A 27948-nucleotide genomic window follows, 5' to 3' on the forward strand; every position below is an offset into this window, starting at 1 on the left:
AATACGTTCCACATATGTCGCCCAATCTTCGACTTCATTGTCGAACGTAGAGTTACTGCCACTCTTCGGTATCCCTGGGTGTGATTTAACTGTCAAAAATGGCGTCTCCCGCACTTCCCCTTCTTCTCCGCTGGCACAAAATGGCGTCTCCCGCGCTTTCCTTCCTTCCCACGCTCGCCCTTCTTCTCCGCTGCGGCTTCTAAAAATGGTGTCTCCCGCGCTCTTCCTTCTTCTCTGCGGCTCAATGGCGTCTCCCGCGCTCTCCCTTCTTCTCCCCGCGGACACTGTTCAGCCCTTGAGCCCTGGCTGTGCTCTGCGCGTTCTTTTTTTTTTCCGATGCCGCTCGGTCCTGAACCCGGCTGTTGCTTTACCCTCTCTCTCTCCGTTTTTTTTTTTTTTTTTCTCGACGCCGCTCGGTTTTCAACCCCCAGCTGCGCCCTGTGCGCTTCACCCTCTGTCTTACCCCGTCGACGCTGCTCGGCTTTCTCTCCGCCGTCGGTTGGCTCCAGCCGCCGCTGTCCGGGAAGGGTCTGCACTGGACCTGTCGTCAGTCTCTTGCTGATCGTCGTGGCTGGGGAACCAAGCCCGGCTCTTCACAGCCTCCCCTGCGATGTTCACTCTCTGCCGGATGACTGGGCGGTTGCTCGTGGTCGACGCCCATGTTCCTGGCCTTGACTTTTTTTTTTGTTACACCGCCCTCCCGGAACGAATCCTCGAAGGGAAATGCAGAGTTGCAGGTAGATTCGAATCGACACTCGTTGCCACTGTTAGATCCATGATTCTGAGAGTATGCTGTTTTTCAATAACCACATGGATGCTGTAACTTAACGATAAACAGGTATTTACTGGAGGAGGGTAGTCTCAAGACTAGGGGTACAGAGGCATGCGCAAGGCTTATATACAGGTGTGGTCACTGCCGGTACTACAGTATACAGGAGCTGTAAAAGTAGTTCTGTCTTAAAGGCACATGCAGTACACTGCTCTTCTTCGAAATAGCGCCATGGGATCTTTTACATCCACCTGAGAGAGCAGACAGGGCCTCGGTTTAATGTCTCATCCGAAAGACGGCACCTCCGACAGTGCAGCACTCCCTCAGCACTGCACTGGAGGGTCAGCCTGGATTATCAGCTCAAGTCTCTAGTGTGGGACTTGAACCCACGACCTTCTAACTCAGAGGTGAAAGTGGGACGTACTGAGCCACGGCTGACAAATTACTAACAGACGTTATCTGCAGGGTCTGGATCCGGTCTGATTGGCAAATACAGTTCAGCACAGACAAATACAAGGCGTTGCATATTGGTAGTAAAAATAGGAGGCATTCCCTGGATTGGCTAGAACTTGCCAAGTTATATCCTATTTGACCCTGAGCTGAGCTTCCGACCTCATATCCTCTCCATCACCAAGACCACCTTACTTCCACCTCCGTAACATCGCCCGTCTCCGCCCCCGCCTCAGCTCATCTGCTGCTGAAACCCTCATCCATGCCTTTGCTACCTCCAGACTCGACTATCACCCCTGTGCTCGCTGACCTACATTGGCTCCCGGTACCCGGACGCCTCGATTTTAAAATTCTCATCCTTGTGTTCAGATCCCTCCCTGGCCTCCTCGCCCCTCCCTATCTCTGTAACCTCCTCCGGCCCCACAACCCCCCGCGATCTCTGCCCTCCTCCAATTCTGGCCTCTTGTGCATCCCCGATTTTAATCGCTCCACCATTGGCGGCCGTGCCTTCAGCTGCCTGGGCCCTGAGCTCTGGAATTCCCTCCCTAAACCTCTCCGCCTCCCTCTCCTCCTTTAAGATGCTCCTTAAAACCGACCTCTTTGACCCCTGTCCTAATGTCTCCTCATGTGGCTCGGTGTCAATGTTTGTCTGATTACGCTCCTGTGCAGCGCCTTGGGATGTTTTAGTACGCTAAAGGCGCTATATAAATACAAGTTGCTGTTGTTGCTGTATTGCTGGAGGTGCTCTCCCTAGAACGAGGCGACTTTAAACATCCCATAGCAAATATTTGAAGAAGAATGTGGTGGTATTCTGACTAGCATTATTGCTGCAGCCAACACCATCAAAAATAGTTCAACATGTTATTCATCTCACTGCTGTTCATGAGGCCTTGCTGTGTGCAAAGTAGATGTCAGATTTGCCTAAATAGCAACATTGATTTCACTTCAAGAAGTAATTCATCATACATGATGGGCTGAATTTAGCCTTCTTTAAACCAAGTCAGCTGTATAAACATATCATGCGATTGCAGGACGCAAAGCCAAGGAGAAAGTATGTGCGTTTCAAACCTTCAGATTGCAATACCATCTCTGGCTTGTGAGCCACTTGGGAAAACTCCACAATCTGCTCCTTATAAAGTTATCAGGTGGGAGCAGCCCATCTCCCAGTTCTGACTTCCTTCCAACCTGCCAGGGTCTTAATGAATATATTTTTGGCTCATTCGCATCCCAGAACTCCATGGGTAACTCCCATGGCTCGGTATTAATCCTCTTTTCATACATGAACCCCTCACCTGACTTCCCTTTCGATGAATGTTACCTTTTGCCCATCTGGTGCATTCAAACCATAAAAGCCTTTGAGATGTGGCTTTGGCCTCTTTCCCACTTGGACCAGTTTGATCATTCTCCCTACTCTCAGAGACCGGGCTGGAAATAGCACAGAAAGAGGCCATTCGGCCCATCGAGTCTGCGCCGGCTCTTTCGAAGAGCAATCCAGTTAGTCTCACTCCCCCACTCTTTCCCATATCCCTGCAATTTTTTCTCCTTCAAGGGGGGAAAAGTTGGGTCGCGCCCCCTTTGGGGCGCTAACTTCGCCAGAGCGCTACTTTTAGCGCCCTGAAAAAGTTAGTGCCCCCACGCCAGAAATTGAGTGGTAGCGCCCCAAGCAGGAGGCGAGGCACTACTGGAAGCACTCCCCCTCCCTCCTGGGGTGCTACCATTCAATATCACAGTGCTACGTGCAACAGCACCACGCACGTCGGGGGCCTAGCACAGTGAGCACCGGGGCCCAGCTGGGCTAGCGGGGTGCCAGGAGCCCAGCACTCGAGGGGTGCAGGGCTGAGCGATCGCGGCCGGCACCCCGCAGGAGGAGGTGAGAGGGGGCAGGTGCTGGCAGGCAACCCAAAAAAAATGGCCGCTCGACACCTGCCCTTTAATTATCACCGCCCCGGCCGCAAGCACGGCACCCTGGCTCTGTCAGACACAGCGTCCGGCGGTAGGTCAGGGGGCGAAGTTTGCGGCCGGGGCGAGAGCGGAGCACTGCGCATCGCGATGGCGTCATCACCCGAGGTGCAGCGCCACAGGGCGCTACCGCCACTAACCTCCTGCTGAATTTCGCGAGAGGCATTGTGCCCGGGCGCTAACGGGAGGTGCAAAGCAACTCAATTTTTCTCCCAAGGTATTTATCCAATTCCCTTTTGAAGGCTACTATTGAATCTGTATCCCTCGCCCTATCAGGCAGCGCATTCCAAATCCTTCCTGGCATTTTTCTTGTGCCTTCATTTGCTAATCTGAATCTTTTGAGATAAATATATCTATTGTTCTAGTTCTGATCTATTCCTCAAGACTGTTTCATATCCAGACTGGAGAGACTGGGATTGTTCTCCTTCGAGCAGAGAAGGTTAAGAGGAGATTTAATCGAGGTGTTCAAAATCATGAAGGGTCATGATGGAGTAAATAAGGAAAACCTGTTTCCAATGGCAGAGGACACAGATTTAAGGCGATTGGCAAAAGAACCAGAGGCGACATGAGGAAATTATTTTTTTACGCAGCAAGTTGTTGTGATCTGGAATGCGCTGCCTGAAAGGGCGGTGGAAGCAGATTCAACAGTAACTTTCAAAAGAGAATTGGATAAATACTTGAAGGATAAAAATTGTAGGGCTATGGGGAAAGACATGATACCCGGACTTCAAGGGTTAAGTTACGAGGAGAGATTACACAAATTAGGGTTGTATTCCCTAGAATTTAGAAGGTTTAAGGGATGATCTGATAGAAGTTTTTAGGATATTAAGGGGAATAAATAGGGAAGATAGAGAAAAACTATTTCCACTGGTTGTACCCAAAGGTATTAAGGGATATGGGCCAAAGGCAAGGAGTTTAATCGCAGATCAACCATGATCTCATTGAATGACGGAACAGGCTCGAGTGGCTGAATGGCCTCATCCTGTTCCTATGTTCTTATAAGCAGGGGGAGTAGGATTAATTGGATAACTGTTTCAAAAGAGCCGGCACAGGCATGATGGGCTGAATGGCCTCCTGTGCTGTATCATTCTATGATTCTATGCTATCCAGATCTAAAAGATATAAAATGCCTTCATCTGCATTAATTTAGAGATGATCAAGAACCTTGTTTGGGTGGTCACACGTCATTGGAACTATCTTGGGAGCAATTCAACTAAGACTCCTTGAATATTTTAATCATCTGTTTAGTAGACTTCCGATGTTGAGCCAAATTGAATGGCATTTTGGATACGTTGGATGCAGATCTGTGCCTCTGTGAAGGAATGAGCCATATAACCTATTCAGAAAAATACACTATCTTTTGAAAGAATTCTGGCCTGATTAAAACATGACAAACTGGGTCTGGAAATCTAGAAACCGAACTATGAAAAAGCTGTGAAAGCATTCTGGCTATTGAGATAAGATAGTTGTTGACACTGAATCAATAACCTTATTGAAACAGAAGGTTGGCAGGCTGAACCTTTCGGAATGAAACAATGGTTCACCCTGGATAAGGTGTTCTAATTTACACTTCGTAAAGAAGCACATAAAAGTAAGAAACATCTGCCTTCGCAAAAATGACATCAAGTAAAACACACCTGCCGTCACACTGTTTTTTATGGTAAACTTAGAACACCTAAAGAGGAGACATGATTCTGTAATGCTGCCAGCTGATCTGGCAGTAAGAATTGCAGAGGTCAGCAGAAAAATGACTAGAGATAATTAGCTTGCATCAGCAGAAAACCTTAAAGGAAATACCACTGGAAAAGGGTATAAATATTGAACTCTCAAATGGGATAGTAGACTCGCTTTAAAGGGGCAAAGCGATTCTCGGCTTCAGAGGTGGCTCTGTAAGTCTCCAACTCTTTGTACCTCGGAGATCAAAGGTATTTGATTTTGGTGGATATCCTGAATAGAACTTTAAGAACTGTAAAACTGTAGCGAAGTTAAGATTTGAGAGTAAGGTTCTCTGATAATAAGATTGTAAGCGTTCTCTTTTTGGAACTGTTAATGTTGCAGTTGACTCACCAACTGTAAATTACATGTCGGTTCTTTAACAAATCTATATATTTTTAGAATTGTCTCACATAAGACTTCTGTATCAAAAGCTCGCAAACTCAATCTCTGTACACCCTTTGGTGAGGAGTTGCAGAATTCTGGGGGAGTTTTCCGGACCCTCATAATATCCGGAACGTTACAGTCTAGCTAAACTTATTAAAAGTGCTATCTGGAGGACGGTAACATTTTCAGGTTGTTCCTTTCCTTTAGGGAGAGATAGTCTGGACCTTTAGACCCAATTAAGTGTCTTTAGGATTCGGCTACCTCTAACTTTAGTTGAAAGTGAACATCTGCGAAATACGCCTGATCTGGGGTAGCCCTAAAGGGGCTAGGGCTAGTAATTATCCCTTCACCTCATAGTTGAATCCTCAGAAACATTTGATGATACAAAGATGGGTGGGAAAGCAAGTTGTGCAGAGGACTCAAAGAACCTGCAAATGGGCATAGACAGGCTAAGTGAGAGGGCAAACATTTGGCAGATGGAGTATAATGTGGGAAAGTGCGAGGTTATACACTTTGGCAGGAAAAATAAAAAAGCAAATTATTATTTAAATAGAGAGAGATTACAAAATGCTACAGTTCAGAGGGACCTGGGGGTCCTTGTGCATGAAACACAAAGTTAGCATGCAGGTACAGCAAGTAATCAAAAAGGCAAATGGAATGTTGGCCTTTATTTCAAAGGGGTTGGAGTATAAAAGCAGGGAAATCCTGCTACAACTGTACAGGGTATTGGTGAGACCACACCTCGAATACTGCGTACAGTTTTGGTCTTATTTAAGGAAGAATATACTTGCATTGGAGGCAGTTCAGAGACAATTCACTAGGTTAATTCTAGAGATGAGGGGGTTGACTTATGAGGAAAGGTTGAACAGGTTGGGCCTATACTCACTGGAGTTTAGAAGAATGAGAGGCGATCTTATTGAAACATATAAGATACTGAGGGGGCTCGACAAGGTAGATGCAGAGACGATGTTTCCCCTCGTGGGGAAATCTAGAACGCGGGGGCACAGTTTTAGTATAAAGGGGCGCCCTTTTAGAACTGAGATGAGGAGGAATTTTTTCTCTGAGGGTCGTAAATCTGTGGAATTCTCTGCCCCAGAGAGCCGTGGAGGCTGGGTCATTAAATACATTTAAGGTAGTGATAGACAGATTTTTGCAAGATAAGGGAGTGAAGGGTTATGGGGAGCGGGCAGGGAAGTGGAGTTGAGCCCAAGATCAGCCATGATCTTATTGAATGGCGGAGCAGGCTCGAGGGGTCAAGTGGCCTATTCCTGCTCCTATTTCTTATGTTCTTATTTCCAAAGCACATTAAAAGTGTTTTCCAAAGCATATTTGTGTCCTACCTGTTGGTGGAATCGGAAGGTTGGAACAAGGTCCCCAGCTGGTTGAGTATCTCAAGCTCAATACTGATCTCCGATGGAGCAACAGTTGGGGTAACAGTAGCCACCTCAGTGTCCCTGGGGCTAAACATATGAGAGCAAGAGTTTTCACCCCGGCTTGGTATCCAGTGGTTCCTGCTGCTTGTGTGGATGCTGGTTTGAGGACAGGAATTTGGAACAACACCTTTAACGTGCGAAAATCTCCCAAAACTCTTCACAGGAACGTAATCAGACAAAAGAAGGAGATATTAGGAGGGGTGACCAAAAGCTTGGTCAAAGAGGTAGGTTTTAAAAAGGGTCTTAAATATCAATGATTTGGATGAGGGGACCAAATGTAATATATCCAAGTTTGCTGCTGATTCAAAGCTAGGTGGGAATGTAAGTTGTGAGGAGGATACAAAGAGGCTTCAAGGGGATATAGACAGGCTAAGTGAGTGGGCAAGAACATGGCAAATGGAATATAATGTGGAGAAATGTGAAGTTATCCACTTTGGTAGGAAAAATAGAAAAGCAGGGTATTTTTTAAATGGTGAGAGATTGGGAAATGTTGGTGTTCAGAGGGGCCTGGGTGTCCTTGTACACGAATCACTGAAAGTTAACATGTAGGTACAGCAAGCAATTAGGAAAGCAAATGGTATGTTGGCCTTTATTATAAGAGGATTTGAGTATAAGAGTAAAGACGTCTTATTGCAATTATATAGGGCCCTGGTGAGACCACACCTGGAGTATTGTGCACAGTTTTGGTCTCCTTACCTAAGGAAGGATATACTTGCCATAGAGGGAGTGCAACGAAGGTTCACCAGACTGATTCCTGGGATGGGGGGATTGTCCTATGAGGAAAGATTGAGTAGACTAGGCCTATATTCTCTAGCGTTTAGAAGAATGAGAGGTGATGTCATTGAAACATACAAAATTCTTACAGGTAGATGCAGGGAGGATGTTTCCTCTGGCTGGGGAGTCTAGAACCAGGGGTCACAGTCTCAGAATAAGGGGTCGGCCATTTAGGACTGAGATGAGGAGAAATTTCTTCACTCAGAGGGTGGTGAATCTTTGGAATTCTCTACCCCAGAGGGCTGTGGAGGCTCAGTCGTTGAGTATATTCAAGACAGAGATCGATAGATTTTTGGATATTAAGGGAATCAAGGGATATGGGGATAGTGCAGGAAAGTGGAGTTGAGGTCGATGATCAGCCATGATCTCATTGAATGGCGGAGCAGGCTCAAGGGGCCAAATGGCCAACTCCTGCTCCTATTTCTTATGTTCTTAAAAGTGGAGAGGGGTTGAAGAGGTTTAGGGAAGGAAGGAGACTCCGTTTCCTCATGAACCTTGTAGGATGCTTGAACTTGAGCTGAGGTAGTCCATCCTGTGCAGATTATCTATGTCTTAGTCCGTTGTACACCAACACATCAGGTAGGTGACTGATGTATTGTTCATTCAAGCTGGGGCATTCATATCTGAGGATACAGGGATTTTTTTTTAATTCTTGGGATGTGGGTGTTGCTGGCAAGGAGAACATTCGTTACCCATCCCTAGATGCCCTGTGAAGGCGGTGGAGGGCCATCTTTCTGAACCGCTATTCTTTGTGGTGATTGGATATAACGCAGTGACTTTCTGAGTGACGTTTGAGGACGGTTGATCTGGAGTCACCTACAGGCCCAGACTGGGGAAGGATGGCAGGCTTCCTTCCCTAAAGGGACATCAGTGAACCTGTTGGGTTTTTACAGTCCAACAGCTTCATGGTCACTTTTACTGATGCCAACTTTTTACTCCCAGATTTTGTTAACTGAATTCAAGTTCTACAAACTGCCATGGTGGGATTCGAACTCGCATTCTCTGAATTATTAGTCCAGCAACATAACCGCAACTCTGTTGTACCCTCGCCAATGCTGTAATTGCAGACATTTCTCCATTAAACTACAACAGACCTTTCAATCTGTAGTAACTTCCCAGTTTCAGTAGCCTGGGCCCTAAGCTCTGGAATTCCCTCCCGAAACCTCTCCGCCTCTCTCTCCTCCTTTAAGATGTTCCTTAAAACCGACCTCTCTGACCAAGCTTTTGGTCACCTGCCCTAATATCTCCTTATGTGGCTCGGTGTCAAATTTTGCTTGATAATCGCTCCTGTGAAGCGCCTTGGGATGTTTTTATTCCAGAACTTCGGGTCCCCATGGGTGAGTACGTGCTGGGTACTCACGCGTAGGCCCAACGAAAGTGTCGGTTTCGTGCATGCACTGCGCATACGCGGGAAACCGGAACTTCCGTTCCCTTAAAGGAAAGGGTTCACAGGTCGAACGCGTGCGCCGGAGAGGCAGCGCGTACGCCTGGAACTTCCGTTTTTTTGCAGCTTTCTCCGGGAGGGTAAGTCTCCAGGAGCTACGCTTGTAAAAAGCAGTTGCAAGGCCTGCTTTTAACAAGGTAAGTGGTGAATTAAGTTAAATTAAAACATTTTTTCCACAGGTTTATTATTTTTAAATACTTTAAAGAAAGGTAAGTTTATTTTTAGCCCATTAGAAACTGTAATTAATTTTTTCAAAAATTTAAATTATTGTTAAAATAGTTATTTTATGTATTTATAGTTATTTTAAAAATGTGATGTTTTTTAAAAAATTATTTGAAGTTTTAGAGATGTATTTATAGGTTTGACAGCTCTTCTTGTCAATTTTATGAATGAAGCATTCCCTGCTACCATTGGCTCTCCATGGCCCACGTGATCCCAGGGGACGCATCGAACTAACTGCGCCCCTGGGATACGCAAGCACTGCACGCCGGCAGTTGGAGCAGGCCCAGGATCGGAATCCCACGCGGGCCCACAGCACAACGGCCGGCGCGCTAGGTAAGTGCAGGTCGGGGGCTTGTACCCGCGGGAAGCCTCCGACCCGAATTTCTGGGCCATTATGTTAAAGGCGCTGTATAAATCTGAGTTGCTCATGTTTTTGTCCCGTCCCTTCAACCACTTGCAGCACTGTTTCCCCATAGGGGGACAAACCCTGGTTTTCATACAAATTAGTTGACCTGGAAAAGCTGGGGTCACCAAAGGGTTAAGAGGAGGGAAGCCATGCTCGTCTGCTACACTCCCCCCTGCCGTGCCAATGCAAGCACGCAATGGGATAGCCAGGCCGTAATGTCTTCAGCCATTTTATTCGTATGTAGACAGTGCTGTCAATCAACTGTGTTCAAAGGGTCGATCGTTCAAATGCTTACAACGTCAAAATGCAGTAGTGTGAAGGATGTCACAGGTTGGCTCCAAGAACCTGCATGATTCCAGCGCCAAACATCTGCCAGGACTCCTAAAGGTTGCCAGTCAATTGACACCTAGATCAAAGGATGTGTATCTGAACAAATTCTTGACCATAGAATCATACAGCAGAGAAAGAGGCCATTCGGCCCATCGTGCCTGTGCCAGCTCTTTGAACGAGCTCTCCAATTAGTCCCACTCCCCCTACTCTTTCCCCGTAGTTCTGCAAATGTTTCCTCTTCAAGAATTTATCCAATTCCCTTTCTAATTCCTACATTACAACAGTGACTACACTTGAAAAAAAAAGTACTTAATTGGCTGTAAAGCGCTTTGGGACGTCCGGTGGTCGTGAAAGGTGCCATATAAATGCAAATCACTCAGAGGGTTGTGAATCTTTGGAATTCCCTGCCCCAGAGGGCTGTGGATGCTCAGTCGTTGAGTAGATTCAAGGCTGAGATCGATTGATCTTTGGACTCTAGGGGAATCAAGGGATATGGAGATCGGGCGGGAAAGTGGAGTTGAGGTTGAAGATCAGCCATGATCTTATTGAATGGCGGAGCAGGCTAGAGGGGCTGAATGGCTGACTCCTGCTCCTATTTCTTATGTTCTTATGTTCTTTCTTTCTTTGAAAGTTTCTATTGAATCTGTTTCCACCGCCCATTCCAGAAACTCGCTGTGTAATAAAAATTCTCCTCATGCTGCCTCTGGTTCTTTTGCCAACTATCTTAAATCCTTGTCCTCTGGTTACCGAACCTCCTGCCACTGGAAATAGTTTATTCCTATTTGCTAACCCTCTTCCTATCCCTCATGATATAGAATATGGAAATTTTCAATAACTATACATATTATGCGTGACAGCTACAGATGCTCTGGGAAGGAAAACATTAAACTGTGGTCTCCTCTGGTTTCCATCTGGATTATAACATTTGTAAAATATTGAGTTTTAATGAAATACAATTTGCACCTGACTAATTCATGATGTGAATTTTTCAAGAGGGAATAATATCCTCATTGAAAAGCATTTGATGTGAAGCAATCTCTCCTGACTACATGTCACACACTAACCCAGAAATGGCAGGTTTTGTGCGGTTACAGGGTTAACTGAGCATGCCTAAGCTTATTCAGTGTCATTTAGATCAGCCATGACCCTGACGTAATAAAACTCACTACGCACTTGGTTCGAGTATAAAGCAAGGCTTTAATCAACTTGTTTCAGAACATGGAGGTCTAGTTGTACTTCACTAGTTCCTGTCTTACAAAATGTCCCTGAGTAAGCTGGGCCCACGCCCGAGTATTTATACTCCTTGGACGGCGCCACCAGCTGGCCGTCCAGCGTTATTTCATGAGTAGTTTCTTTATGATGATGAGATTTATAACAATCTTATTGAATGGTGGAGCAGGCTCGAAGGGCCGCATGGCCGACTCCTGCTCCTATTTCTTGCGTTCTTATTGAGCATGCCTGCTAACCTGCGATCATACTGCTTTCAAAACCACTGCAGTTTTTAACTTACATACATGACCTAGATTCTGAAACCAGTGGCCAGGTTTGCGGATGACATCAAACTGGGAGCAGCACTGGAATTGCAAGAGGCAGCTGAGAAATTGAAGAATGAATTGGAGAGTGTTTGAATTCCAGCGCTTGCAGCCTAGACGGCTGATGGCTCGGCTGCCAATGGCGAGGCAAAGGGAGTGGGAAAGGCACAAGAGGCTGGATTTGGAGGAATGCGGGATTCTCTGAGGGTTTTTTAACCCAGCGGCGATGAAAGGAACGGCGATTTATGTCCCAAATCAGGCGATGGGGAAATTGGAGGTGATGGTGTTCCCACAACATTGCTGCTCTTGTCTTTTTAGCTGGTGGTGGCCGTAGGGGGAGGGAGGTGCTGTGGAAGTAACTTGGGTGCGTTGCTGCAGCCTGTCTTGTAGATTGTGGACACTGCAGCCACACTGCGCCAGTGGTGGAGGGGGTGGATTGCACATCCAGTGACAGGGACATCAATCAGGTGGCCTGGATGGTCTCGAGGCTGCGTCCATCCAGGCGAGTGGTGAGGGCTCCATCACATGTGAGTCTTGGAGATGATGGAGGGACTTTGAGAGGTCAGGAGATGAGCCACTCATTGTAGAATACCCCAAGCACCAAAACAGGAAAATCGTCCCCGATTGGGCAGAAACAGGGTTCAAAGGTCATTTTTTGAGGTGCTAAAGTCTAAAAACTGACACATTTGTATTAGTTTTTGATTCCAATTAGGCCCAGATAAAAATGACCTGTCCTTGGCGGTCACGGCTTAAATTTGTGATATTGGACGTATAGATTTGTCTCGACCGCTAACACAAAATGGGCGATGGTGAATCGGCCGCCAGTTTTACACTCCGCCCGTTTTCTTTTCTGTTGAAGTTTGTTCACTCATGACGAGGTCACTCACATGCTGCCCGTTCATATAAGAAAATCATGGTAGGCATCTTACCCAAAACCTGAGCCACTGGTGACCATTTTAAGTGCTGGGAGCAGCCAGCTCAAGAACATAAACTGCTTGCGTGCAACACTGACAGCGATGGCCTGAGCTGACTCAATCTATTCACAATGGAATATAAACTAGTCTGGGGCCACAGCGCAAGTCGGGCGATAGCAAATCAGCATTCCCTGCCCAATTACCCTAAATTCACTGCACTCTGGCATTACAGTAAAACAAAGCTCAGAACCGGTCCCCAATATCCAGTTCTGACAAAGGGACATCGACCTGAAACGTTAACTCTGTTTCTCTCTCCGCGATGCTGCCTGACCTGTGGAGTGTTTCCAGCATTTTCTGTTGTTGTTCCCAATATCCACCACTTCTACATGTAAAGTTGGCCACAGACTCTGAGACTCACTCTCTCACACACAGACTCTGAGACACTCTCTCACACACAGACTCTGAGACTCACTCTCTCACACACAGACTCTGAGACTCACTCTCTCACACACAGACTCTGAGACTCACTCTCTCTCACACACAGACTCTGAGATTCACTCTCTCACAGACTCTGAGACTCTCTCTCTAACACACAGACTCTGAGACTCACTCTCTCTCACAGACTCTGAGACTCACTCTCTCACACAGACTCTGAGACTCACTCTCTCACACAGACTCTGAGACTCTCTCACACAGACTCTGAGACTCACTCTCTCACACACAGACTCTGAGACTCACTCTCTCACACACAGACTCTGAGACTCACTCTCATACACACAGACTCTGAGACTCACTCTCTCACACACAGACTCTGAGACTCACTCTCTCTCACACAGACTCTGAGACTCTCTCACACAGACTCTGAGACTCACTCTCTCACACACAGACTCTGAGACTCACTCTCTCTCACACAGACTCTGAGACTCTCTCACACAGACTCTGAGACTCACTCTCTCACACACAGACTCTGAGACTCACTCTCTCTCACACAGACACTGAGACTCACTCTCTCTCACACAGACTCGGAGACGCACTCTCTCACACACAGACTCTGAGACTCACTCTCACACACACAGACACTGAGACTCACTCTCTCACACACAGACTCTGAGACTCACTCTCTCACACACAGACTCGGAGACTCACTCTCTCACACAGACTCTGAGACTCACTCTCTCTCACACAGACTCTGAGACTCACTCTCTCACACACAGACTCGGAGACTCACTCTCTCTCTCACAGACACTGAGACTCACTCTCTCACACACAGACTCTGAGACTCACTCTCTCTCTCACAGACACTGAGACTCACTCTCTCACACACAGACTCTGAGACTCACTCTCTCTCTCACAGACACTGAGACTCACTCTCTCACACACAGACTCTGAGACTCACTCTCTCTCACACAGACTCTGAGACTCTCTCACACAGACTCTGAGACTCACTCTCTCTCACACAGACACTGAGACTCACTCTCTCTCACACAGACTCGGAGACTCACTCTCTCTCACACAGACTCTGAGACTCTCTCACACAGACACTGAGACTCACTCTCTCTCACAGACACTGAGACTCACTCTCTCTCACACAGACTCGGAGACTCACTCTCTCACACACAGACTCTGAGACTCACTCTCTCACACACAGACTCTGAGACTCACTCTCACACACACAGACTCTGAGACTCACTCTCTCTCTCACACAGACTCTGAGATTCACTCTCTCACACAGACTCTGAGACTCACTCTCTCTCACACAGATTCGGAGACTCACTCTCTCACACAGACTCTGAGACTCACTCTCTCTCTCACAGACTCTGAGACGCACTCTCTCTCACACAGACTCTGAGACTCACTCTCTCACACAGACTCCGAGACTCACTCTCTCTCACACAGACTCGGAGAATCACTCTCTCACACACAGACTCTGAGACTCACTCTCACACACACAGACTCTGAGACTCACTCTCTCACACACAGACTCTGAGACTCACTCTCTCACACAGACTCTGAGACTCACTCTCTCTCACACAGACTCGGAGACTCACTCTCTCTCACACAGACTCTGAGACTCACTCTCTCACACAGACTCTGAGACTCACTCTCTCTCACACAGACTCTGAGACTCACTCTCTCACACACAGACTCTGAGACTCACTCTCATACACAGACTCTGAGACTCACTCTCTCACACACAGACTCTGAGACTCACTCTCTCACACAGACTCTGAGTCTCACTCTCTCACACAGACTCTGAGACTCACTCTCTCTCACACACAGACTCGGAGACTCACTCTCTCTCACACAGACTCTGAGACTCACTCTCTCTCACACAGACTCTGAGACTCACTCTCTCACACTGACTCTGAGACTCACTCTCTCACACAGACTCTGAGACTCTCTCACACAGACACTGAGACTCACTCTCTCTCACACAGACTCGGAGACTCACTCTCTCACACACAGACTCGGAGACTCACTCTCTCACACACAGACTCTGAGACTCACTCTCTCACACACAGACTCTGAGACTCACTCACACACACAGACTCTGAGACTCACTCTCTCTCACACAGATTCGGAGACTCACTCTCTCACACAGACTCTGAGACTCACTCTCTCTCACACAGACTCTGAGACTCTCTCTCACACACAGACTCTGAGACTCACTCTCTCTCACACAGACTCTGAGACTCTCTCTCACTCACAGACTCTGAGACTCACTCTCTCACACACAGACTCTGAGACTCACTCTCTCTCACACACAGACACTGAGACTCACTCTCTCTCACACAGACTCTGAGACTCACTCTCTCACACACAGACTCTGAGACTCACTCTCTCACACAGGCTCTGAGACTCACTCTCTCTCACACACAGACTCTGAGACTCACTCTCTCTCACACACAGACTCTGAGACTCACTCTCTCACACACAGACTCTGAGACTCACTCTCTCACACAGACTCTGAGACTCACTCTCTCACACACAGACTCTGAGACTCACTCTCTCACACAGGCTCTGAGACTCACTCTCTCTCACACACAGACTCTGAGACTCACTCTCTCTCACACACAGATTCTGAGACTCACTCTCTCTCACACAGACTCTGAGACTCACTCTCTCACACAGACTCTGAGACTCTCTCACACAGACACTGAGACTCACTCTCTCTCACACAGACTCGGAGACTCACTCTCTCACACACAGACTCGGAGACTCACTCTCTCACACACAGACTCTGAGACTCACTCTCTCACACACAGACTCTGAGACTCACTCACACACACAGACTCTGAGACTCACTCTCTCTCACACAGATTCGGAGACTCACTCTCTCACACAGACTCTGAGACTCACTCTCTCTCACACAGACTCTGAGACTCACTCTCTCACACAGGCTCTGAGACTCACTCTCTCACACACAGACCCTGAGACTCACTCTCTCACACACAGACTCTGAGACTCACTCTCTCACACACAGACTCGGAGACTCACTCTCTCACACACAGACTCTGAGACTCACTCTCTCTCACACAGACTCGGAGACTCACTCTCTCTCACACAGACACTGAGACTCACTCTCTCTCACACAGACTCGGAGACTCACTCTCTCACACACAGACTCGGAGACTCACTCTCTCACACACAGACTCTGAGACTCACTCTCTCACACACAGACTCTGAGACTCACTCACACACACAGACTCTGAGACTCACTCTCTCTCACACAGATTCGGAGACTCACTCTCTCACACAGACTCTGAGACTCACTCTCTCTCACACAGACTCTGAGACTCACTCTCTCACACAGACTCTGAGACTCACTCGCTCACACACAGACTCTGAGACTCACTCTCTCACACAGGCTCTGAGACTCACTCTCTCTCACACAGACTCTGAGACTCACTCTCTCACACACAGACTCTGAGACTCACTCTCTCTCACACACAGACTCTGAGACTCACTCTCTCACACACAGACTCTGAGACTCACTCTCTCTCACACACAGACTCTGAGACTCACTCTCTCACACAGACTCTGAGACTCACTCTCTCACACACAGATTCTGAGACTCACTCTCACACACAGACTCTGAGACTCACTCTCTCACACACAGACTCTGAGACTCACTCTCACACACAGACTCTGAGACTCACTCTCTCACACACAGACTCTGAGACTCACTCTCTCACACAGACTCTGAGACTCACTCTCTCACACACAGATTCTGAGACTCACTCTCACACACACAGACTCTGAGACTCACTCTCTCACACACAGACTCTGAGACTCACTCTCTCTCACACACAGACTCTGAGACTCACTCTCTCACACACAGACTCTGAGACTCACTCTCTCACACAGACTCTGAGACTCACTCTCTCACACACAGACTCTGAGACTCACTCTCTCACACACAGACTCTGAGACTCACTCTCTCACACACAGACTCTGAGACTCACTCTCTCTCACACACAGACTCTGAGACTCACTCTCTCACACACAGACTCTGAGACTCACTCTCACACACAGACTCTGAGACTCACTCTCTCTCACACACAGACTCTGAGACTCACTCTCACAGACACAGACTCTGAGACTCACTCTCTCACACACAGGCTCTGAGACTCACTCTCTCTCACACAGGCTCTGAGACTCACTCTCTCTCACACTGACTCTGAGACTCACTCTCTCACACAGACTCTGAGACTCACTCTCTCTCACACAGACTCTGAGACTCACTCTCTCACACACAGACTCTGAGACTCTCTCACACAGACACTGAGACTCACTCTCTCTCACACAGACTCGGAGACTCACTCTCTCACACACAGACTCTGAGACTCACTCTCTCACACACAGACTCTGAGACTCACTCTCACACACACAGACTCTGAGACTCACTCTCTCTCTCACACAGACTCTGAGATTCACTCTCTCACACAGACTCTGAGACTCACTCTCTCTCACACAGATTCGGAGACTCACTCTCTCACACAGACTCTGAGACTCACTCTCTCTCTCACAGACTCTGAGACGCACTCTCTCTCACACAGACTCTGAGACTCACTCTCTCACACAGACTCCGAGACTCACTCTCTCTCACACAGACTCGGAGAATCACTCTCTCACACACAGACTCTGAGACTCACTCTCACACACACAGACTCTGAGACTCACTCTCTCACACACAGACTCTGAGACTCACTCTCTCACACAGACTCTGAGACTCACTCTCTCTCACACAGACTCGGAGACTCACTCTCTCACACACAGACTCTGAGACTCACTCTCTCACACACAGACTCTGAGACTCACTCTCTCACACAGACTCTGAGACTCACTCTCTCACACAGACTCTGAGACTCACTCTCTCTCACACACAGACTCGGAGACTCACTCTCTCTCACACAGGCTCTGAGACTCACTCTCTCACACACAGATTCTGAGACTCACTCTCTCACACACAGATTCTGAGACTCACTCTCTCTCACACAGGCTCTGAGACTCACTCTCTCACACAGACTCTGAGACTCACTCTCTCACACAGACTCTGAGTCTCACTCTCTCACACAGACTCTGAGACTCACTCTCTCTCACACACAGACTCGGAGACTCACTCTCTCTCACACAGACTCTGAGACTCACTCTCTCACACTGACTCTGAGACTCACTCTCTCACACAGACTCTGAGACTCTCTCACACAGACACTGAGACTCACTCTCTCTCACACAGACTCTGAGGCTCACTCTCTCACACAGACTCGGAGACTCACTCTCTCACACACAGACTCGGAGACTCACTCTCTCACACACAGACTCTGAGACTCACTCTCTCACACACAGACTCTGAGACTCACTCACACACACAGACTCTGAGACTCACTCTCTCTCACACAGATTCGGAGACTCACTCTCTCTCACACAGACTCTGAGACTCACTCTCTCTCACACAGACTCTGAGACTCACTCTCTCACACAGACTCTGAGACTCACTCTCTCACACACAGACTCTGAGACTCACTCTCTCACACAGGCTCTGAGACTCACTCTCTCTCACACACAGACTCTGAGACTCACTCTCTCTCACACACAGACTCTGAGACTCACTCTCTCACACACAGACTCTGAGACTCACTCTCTCACACAGACTCTGAGACTCACTCTCTCACACACAGACTCTGAGACTCACTCTCTCACACAGGCTCTGAGACTCACTCTCTCTCACACACAGAATCTGAGACTCACTCTCTCTCACACACAGACTCTGAGACTCACTCTCTCTCACACAGACTCTGAGACTCACTCTCTCACACAGACTCTGAGACTCTCTCACACAGACACTGAGACTCACTCTCTCTCACACAGACTCGGAGACTCACTCTCTCACACACAGACTCGGAGACTCACTCTCTCACACACAGACTCTGAGACTCACTCTCTCACACACAGACTCTGAGACTCACTCACACACACAGACTCTGAGACTCACTCTCTCTCACACAGATTCGGAGACTCACTCTCTCACACAGACTCTGAGACTCACTCTCTCTCACACAGACTCTGAGACTCACTCTCTCACACAGACTCTGAGACTCACTCTCTCACACAGGCTCTGAGACTCACTCTCTCTCACACACAGACTCTGAGACTCACTCTCTCTCACACACAGACTCTGAGACTCACTCTCTCACACACAGACTCTGAGACTCACTCTCTCACACAGACTCTGAGACTCACTCTCTCACACACAGACTCTGAGACTCACTCTCTCACACACAGATTCTGAGACTCACTCTCTCACACACAGACTCTGAGACTCACTCTCTCACACACAGACTCTGAGACTCACTCTCACACACAGACTCTGAGACTCACTCTCTCTCACACAGACTCTGAGACTCACTCTCTCACACACAGATTCTGAGACTCACTCTCTCACACACAGACTCTGAGACTCACTCTCTCTCACACAGACTCTGAGAATCACTCTCTCTCTCACACAGACTCTGAGAATCACTCTCTCTCTCACACAGACTCGGAGACTCACTCTCTCACACACAGACTCTGAGACTCACTCTCTCACACACAGACTCTGAGACTCACTCTCTCACACAGACTCTGAGACTCACTCTCTCACACACAGACTCTGAGACTCTCTCTCACACAGATTCTGAGACTCACTCTCTCACACACAGACTCTGAGACTCACTCTCACGGACACAGACTCTGAGACTCACTCTCTCACACACAGGCTCTGAGACTCACTCTCTCTCACCCAGACTCTGAGACTCACTCTCTCACACACAGACTCTGAGACTCACTCTCTCTCTCACACAGACTCTGAGACTCACTCTCTCACACACAGACTCAGGGACTCACTCTCTCACACAGACTCTGAGACTCACTCTCTCTCACACAGACTCGGAGACTCACTCTCTCACACACAGACTCTGAGACTCACTCTCTCACACAGGCTCTGAGACTCACTCTCTCTCACACAGATTCTGAGACTCACTCTCTCACACACAGACTCTGAGACTCACTCTCTCACACACAGACTCTGAGACTCACTCTCACACACACAGACTCTGAGACTCACTCTCTCACACAGACTCTGAGACTCACTCTCTCACACACAGACTCTGAGACTCACTCTCACACACACAGACTCTGAGACTCACTCTCTCACACGGACTCTGAGACTCACTCTCTCACACACAGACTCTGAGACTCACTCTCTCTCACACAGACTCGGAGACTCACTCTCTCTCACACAGACTCTGAGACGCACTCTCTCACACACAGACTCTGAGACTCACTCTCTCTCACACACAGACTCTGAGACTCACTCTCACAGACACAGACTCTGAGACTCACTCTCTCACACACAGGCTCTGAGACTCACTCTCTCTCACACAGGCTCTGAGACTCACTCTCTCTCACACTGACTCTGAGACTCACTCTCTCACACAGACTCTGAGACTCACTCTCTCTCACACAGACTCTGAGACTCACTCTCTCACACACAGACTCTGAGACTCTCTCACACAGACACTGAGACTCACTCTCTCTCACACAGACTCGGAGACTCACTCTCTCACACACAGACTCTGAGACTCACTCTCTCACACACAGACTCTGAGACTCACTCTCACACACACAGACTCTGAGACTCACTCTCTCTCTCACACAGACTCTGAGATTCACTCTCTCACACAGACTCTGAGACTCACTCTCTCTCACACAGATTCGGAGACTCACTCTCTCACACAGACTCTGAGACTCACTCTCTCTCTCACAGACTCTGAGACGCACTCTCTCTCACACAGACTCTGAGACTCACTCTCTCACACAGACTCCGAGACTCACTCTCTCTCACACAGACTCGGAGAATCACTCTCTCACACACAGACTCTGAGACTCACTCTCACACACACAGACTCTGAGACTCACTCTCTCACACACAGACTCTGAGACTCACTCTCTCACACAGACTCTGAGACTCACTCTCTCTCACACAGACTCGGAGACTCACTCTCTCACACACAGACTCTGAGACTCACTCTCTCACACACAGACTCTGAGACTCACTCTCATACACAGACTCTGAGACTCACTCTCTCTCACACAGACTCTGAGACTCACTCTCTCACACACAGACTCTGAGACTCACTCTCTCACACAGACTCTGAGTCTCACTCTCTCACACAGACTCTGAGACTCACTCTCTCTCACACACAGACTCGGAGACTCACTCTCTCTCACACAGGCTCTGAGACTCACTCTCTCACACACAGATTCTGAGACTCACTCTCTCACACACAGATTCTGAGACTCACTCTCTCTCACACAGGCTCTGAGACTCACTCTCTCACACAGACTCTGAGACTCACTCTCTCACACAGACTCTGAGTCTCACTCTCTCACACAGACTCTGAGACTCACTCTCTCTCACACACAGACTCGGAGACTCACTCTCTCTCACACAGACTCTGAGACTCACTCTCTCACACTGACTCTGAGACTCACTCTCTCACACAGACTCTGAGACTCTCTCACACAGACACTGAGACTCACTCTCTCTCACACAGACTCTGAGGCTCACTCTCTCACACAGACTCGGAGACTCACTCTCTCACACACAGACTCGGAGACTCACTCTCTCACACACAGACTCTGAGACTCACTCTCTCACACACAGACTCTGAGACTCACTCACACACACAGACTCTGAGACTCACTCTCTCTCACACAGATTCGGAGACTCACTCTCTCTCACACAGACTCTGAGACTCACTCTCTCTCACACAGACTCTGAGACTCACTCTCTCACACAGACTCTGAGACTCACTCTCTCACACACAGACTCTGAGACTCACTCTCTCACACAGGCTCTGAGACTCACTCTCTCTCACACACAGACTCTGAGACTCACTCTCTCTCACACACAGACTCTGAGACTCACTCTCTCACACACAGACTCTGAGACTCACTCTCTCACACAGACTCTGAGACTCACTCTCTCACACACAGACTCTGAGACTCACTCTCTCTCACACAGACTCTGAGACTCACTCTCTCACACACAGGCTCTGAGACTCACTCTCTCTCACACACAGAATCTGAGACTCACTCTCTCTCACACACAGACTCTGAGACTCACTCTCTCTCACACAGACTCTGAGACTCACTCTCTCACACAGACTCTGAGACTCTCTCACACAGACACTGAGACTCACTCTCTCTCACACAGACTCGGAGACTCACTCTCTCACACACAGACTCGGAGACTCACTCTCTCACACACAGACTCTGAGACTCACTCACACACACAGACTCTGAGACTCACTCTCTCTCACACAGATTCGGAGACTCACTCTCTCACACAGACTCTGAGACTCACTCTCTCTCACACAGACTCTGAGACTCACTCTCTCACACAGACTCTGAGACTCACTCTCTCACACAGGCTCTGAGACTCACTCTCTCTCACACACAGACTCTGAGACTCACTCTCTCTCACACACAGACTCTGAGACTCACTCTCTCACACACAGACTCTGAGACTCACTCTCTCACACAGACTCTGAGACTCACTCTCTCACACACAGATTCTGAGACTCACTCTCTCACACACAGACTCTGAGACTCACTCTCTCTCACACAGGCTCTGAGACTCACTCTCTCTCACACAGATTCTGAGACTCACTCTCTCACACACAGGCTCTGAGACTCACTCTCTCTCACACAGATTCTGAGACTCACTCTCTCACACACAGACTCTGAGACTCACTCTCTCACACACAGACTCTGAGACTCACTCTCACAGACACAGACTCTGAGACTCACTCTCTCACACACAGACTCTGAGACTCACTCTCACACACAGACTCTGAGACTCACTCTCTCTCACACAGACTCTGAGACTCACTCTCTCACACACAGATTCTGAGACTCACTCTCTCACACACAGACTCTGAGACTCACTCTCTCTCACACAGACTCTGAGAATCACTCTCTCTCTCACACAGACTCTGAGAATCACTCTCTCTCTCACACAGACTCGGAGACTCACTCTCTCACACACAGACTCTGAGACTCACTCTCTCACACACAGGCTCTGAGACTCACTCTCACACACACAGACTCTGAGACTCACTCTCTCTCACACAGACTCTGAGATTCACTCTCTCACACAGACTCTGAGACTCACTCTCTCTCACACAGACTCGGAGAATCACTCTCTCACACACAGACTCTGAGACTCACTCTCACACACACAGACTCTGAGACTCACTCTCTCACACGGACTCTGAGACTCACTCTCTCACACACAGACTCTGAGACTCACTCTCTCTCACACAGACTCGGAGACTCACTCTCTCTCACACAGACTCTGAGACGCACTCTCTCACACACAGACTCTGAGACTCACTCTCTCACACAGACTCTGAGACTCACTCTCTCACACACAGACTCTGAGACTCACTCTCTCTCACACAGATTCTGAGACTCACTCTCTCACACAGACTCTGAGACTCACTCTCTCACACACAGGCTCTGAGACTCACTCTCACAGACACAGACTCTGAGACTCACTCTCTCACACACAGGCTCTGAGACTCACTCTCTCTCACCCAGACTCTGAGACTCACTCTCTCACACACAGACTCTGAGACTCACTCTCTCTCTCACACAGACTCTGAGACTCACTCTCTCACACACAGACTCAGGGACTCACTCTCTCACACAGACTCTGAGACTCACTCTCTCTCACACAGACTCGGAGACTCACTCTCTCACACACAGACTCTGAGACTCACTCTCTCACACAGGCTCTGAGACTCACTCTCTCTCACACAGATTCTGAGACTCACTCTCTCACACACAGACTCTGAGACTCACTCTCTCACACACAGACTCTGAGACTCACTCTCACACACACAGACTCTGAGACTCACTCTCTCACACAGACTCTGAGACTCACTCTCTCACACACAGACTCTGAGACTCACTCTCACACACACAGACTCTGAGACTCACTCTCACACACAGACTCTGAGACTCACTCTCACACACAGACTCTGAGACTCACTCTCACAGACAGACTCTGAGACTCACTCTCACACACACAGACTCTGAGACTCACTCTCTCACACAGACTCGGAGACTCACTCTCTCACGCACAGACTCGGAGACTCACTCTCACACACAGACTCTGAGACTCACTCTCACACACACAGACTCTGAGACTCACTCTCTCACACACAGACTCTGAGACTCACTCTCTCACACTGACTCTGAGACTCACTCTCTCACACAGACTCTGAGACTCACTCTCTCACACAGGCTCGGAGACTCACACACTCTCACACAGACTCTGAGACTCACTCTCTCACACACAGACTCTGAGACTCTCTCACACACAGACTCTGAGACTCACTCTCTCACACAGGCTCTGAGACTCACTCTCTCTCACACACAGACTCTGAGACTCACTCTCTCTCACACACAGACTCTGAGACTCACTCTCTCACACACAGACTCTGAGACTCACTCTCTCACACAGACTCTGAGACTCACTCTCTCACACACAGACTCTGAGACTCACTCTCTCACACAGGCTCTGAGACTCACTCTCTCTCACACACAGACTCTGAGACTCACTCTCTCTCACACACAGACTCTGAGACTCACTCTCTCTCACACAGACTCTGAGACTCACTCTCTCACACAGACTCTGAGACTCACTCTCTCACACACACAGATTCTGAGACTCACTCTCTCTCACACAGACTCTGAGACTCACTCTCTCACACAGACTCTGAGACTCACTCTCTCTCACACACAGACTCTGAGACTCACTCTCTCTCTCACAGACTCTGAGACTCACTCTCTCTCACACACAGATTCTGAGACTCACTCTCTCTCACACAGACACTGAGACTCACTCTCTCTCACACAGACTCGGAGACTCACTCTCTCAGACACAGACTCGGAGACTCACTCTCTCACACACAGACTCGGAGACTCACTCTCTCTCACACAGACTCGGAGACTCACTCTCTCACACACAGACTCGGAGACTCACTCTCTCACACACAGACTCTGAGACTCACTCACACACACAGACTCTGAGACTCACTCTCTCACACAGACTCTGAGACTCACTCTCTCTCACACAGACTCTGAGACTCACTCTCTCACACAGACTCTGAGACTCTCTCTCACACACAGACTCTGAGACTCACTCTCTCACACAGGCTCTGAGACTCACTCTCTCTCACACACAGACTCTGAGACTCACTCTCTCTCACACACAGACTCTGAGACTCACTCTCTCACACACAGACTCTGAGACTCACTCTCTCACACAGACTCTGAGACTCACTCTCTCTCACACAGACTCTGAGACTCACTCTCTCACACACAGACTCTGAGACTCACTCTCTCTCACACACACTCTGAGACTCACTCTCTCACACACAGACTCTGAGACTCACTCTCTCACACACAGATTCTGAGACTCACTCTCTCACACACAGACTCTGAGACTCACTCTCTCTCACACAGATTCTGAGACTCACTCTCTCACACACAGACTCTGAGACTCACTCTCTCACACACAGACTCTGAGACTCACTCTCACAGACACACACTCAGACTCTCTCACACAGACACCGAGACTCACTCTCTCTCACACAGACTCGGAGACTCACTCTCTCACACACAGACTCTGAGACTCACTCTCACACACAGGCTCTGAGACTCACTCTCACACACACAGACTCTGAGACTCACTCTCTCTCTCACACAGACTCTGAGATTCACTCTCTCACACAGACTCTGAGACTCACTCTCTCTCACACAGACTCGGAGAATCACTCTCTCACACACAGACTCTGAGACTCACTCTCACACACACAGACTCTGAGACTCACTCTCTCACACGGACTCTGAGACTCACTCTCTCACACACAGACTCTGAGACTCACTCTCTCTCACACAGACTCGGAGACTCACTCTCTCTCACACAGACTCTGAGACGCACTCTCTCACACACAGACTCTGAGACTCACTCTCTCACACAGACTCTGAGACTCACTCTCTCTCACACACAGACTCTGAGACTCACTCTCTCTCATACAGATTCTGAGACTCACTCTCTCACACACAGACTCTGAGACTCACTCTCACAGACACAGACTCTGAGACTCACTCTCACACACACAGACTCGGAGACTCACTCTCTCTCACACAGACTCTCAGACTCACTCTCTCTCACACTGACTCTGAGACTCTCTCGCACACAGACTCTGAGACTCACTCTCTCTCACCCAGACTCTGAGACTCACTCTCTCACACACAGGCTCTGAGACTCACTCTCTCTCACACAGGCTCTGAGACTCACTCTCTCTCACACTGACTCTGAGACTCTCTCGCACACAGACTCTGAGACTCACTCTCTCTCACACAGACTCTGAGACTCACTCTCTCACACACAGACTCGGAGACTCACTCTCTCTCACCCAGACTCTGAGACTCACTCTCTCACACACAGACTCTGAGACTCACTCTCTCACACAGACTCTGAGACTCACTCTCTCACACACAGACTCAGGGACTCACTCTCTCACACAGACTCTGAGACTCACTCTCTCTCACACAGACTCGGAGACTCACTCTCTCACACACAGACTCTGAGACTCACTCTCTCACACGGGCTCTGAGACTCACTCTCTCTCACACAGATTCTGAGACTCACTCTCTCACACACAGACTCTGAGACTCACTCTCTCACACACAGACTCTGAGACTCACTCTCACACACACAGACTCTGAGACTCACTCTCTCACACAGACTCTGAGACTCACTCTCTCACACACAGACTCTGAGACTCACTCTCTCACACAGACTCGGAGACTCACTCTCTCACGCACAGACTCGGAGACTCACTCTCACACACAGACTCTGAGACTCACTCTCACAGACAGACTCTGAGACTCACTCTCACACACACAGACTCTGAGACTCACTCTCTCACACACAGACTCTGAGACTCACTCTCTCACACACAGACTCTGAGACTCACTCTCTCACACAGACTCTGAGACTCACTCTCTCACACAGACTCTGAGACTCACTCTCTCACACACAGACTCGGAGAATCACTCTCTCACACAGATTCTGAGACTCACTCTCTCACACACAGACTCTGAGACTCACTCTCTCACACACAGACTCGGAGAATCACTCTCTCACACACAGACTCTGAGACTTACTCTCTCACACGGACTCTGAGACTCACTCTCTCACACACAGACTCTGAGACGCACTCTCTCACACAGACTCTGAGACTCACTCTCTCACACACAGACTCTGAGACTCACTCTCTCTCACACAGACTCTGAGACTCACTCTCTCACACACAGACTCTGAGACTCACTCTCTCACACAGACTCTGAGACTCACTCTCTCTCACACACAGACTCTGAGACTCACTCTCTCTCACACAGATTCTGAGACTCACTCTCTCACACACAGACTCGGAGACTCACTCTCACACACAGACTCTGAGACTCACTCTCTCACACACAGACTCGGAGACTCACTCTCACACACAGACTCTGAGACTCACTCTCTCACACACAGACTCGGAGACTCACTCTCTCACACACAGACTCGGAGACTCACTCTCACACACAGACTCTGAGACTCACTCTCTCACACAGACTCTGAGACTCACTCTCTCACACACAGACTCGGAGAATCACTCTCTCACACAGATTCTGAGACTCACTCTCTCACACACAGACTCTGAGACTCACTCTCTCACACACAGACTCGGAGAATCACTCTCTCACACACAGACTCTGAGACTTACTCTCTCACACGGACTCTGAGACTCACTCTCTCACACACAGACTCTGAGACGCACTCTCTCACACAGACTCTGAGACTCACTCTCTCACACACAGACTCTGAGACTCACTCTCTCTCACACAGACTCTGAGACTCACTCTCTCACACACAGACTCTGAGACTCACTCTCTCACACAGACTCTGAGACTCACTCTCTCTCACACACAGACTCTGAGACTCACTCT

This window comes from Somniosus microcephalus, chromosome 19, assembly GCF_052327205.1.
Source record: "Somniosus microcephalus isolate GS21.2 chromosome 19, FLI_Smic_1.0, whole genome shotgun sequence".
Classification (NCBI taxonomy): Eukaryota; Metazoa; Chordata; class Chondrichthyes; order Squaliformes; family Somniosidae; genus Somniosus; species Somniosus microcephalus.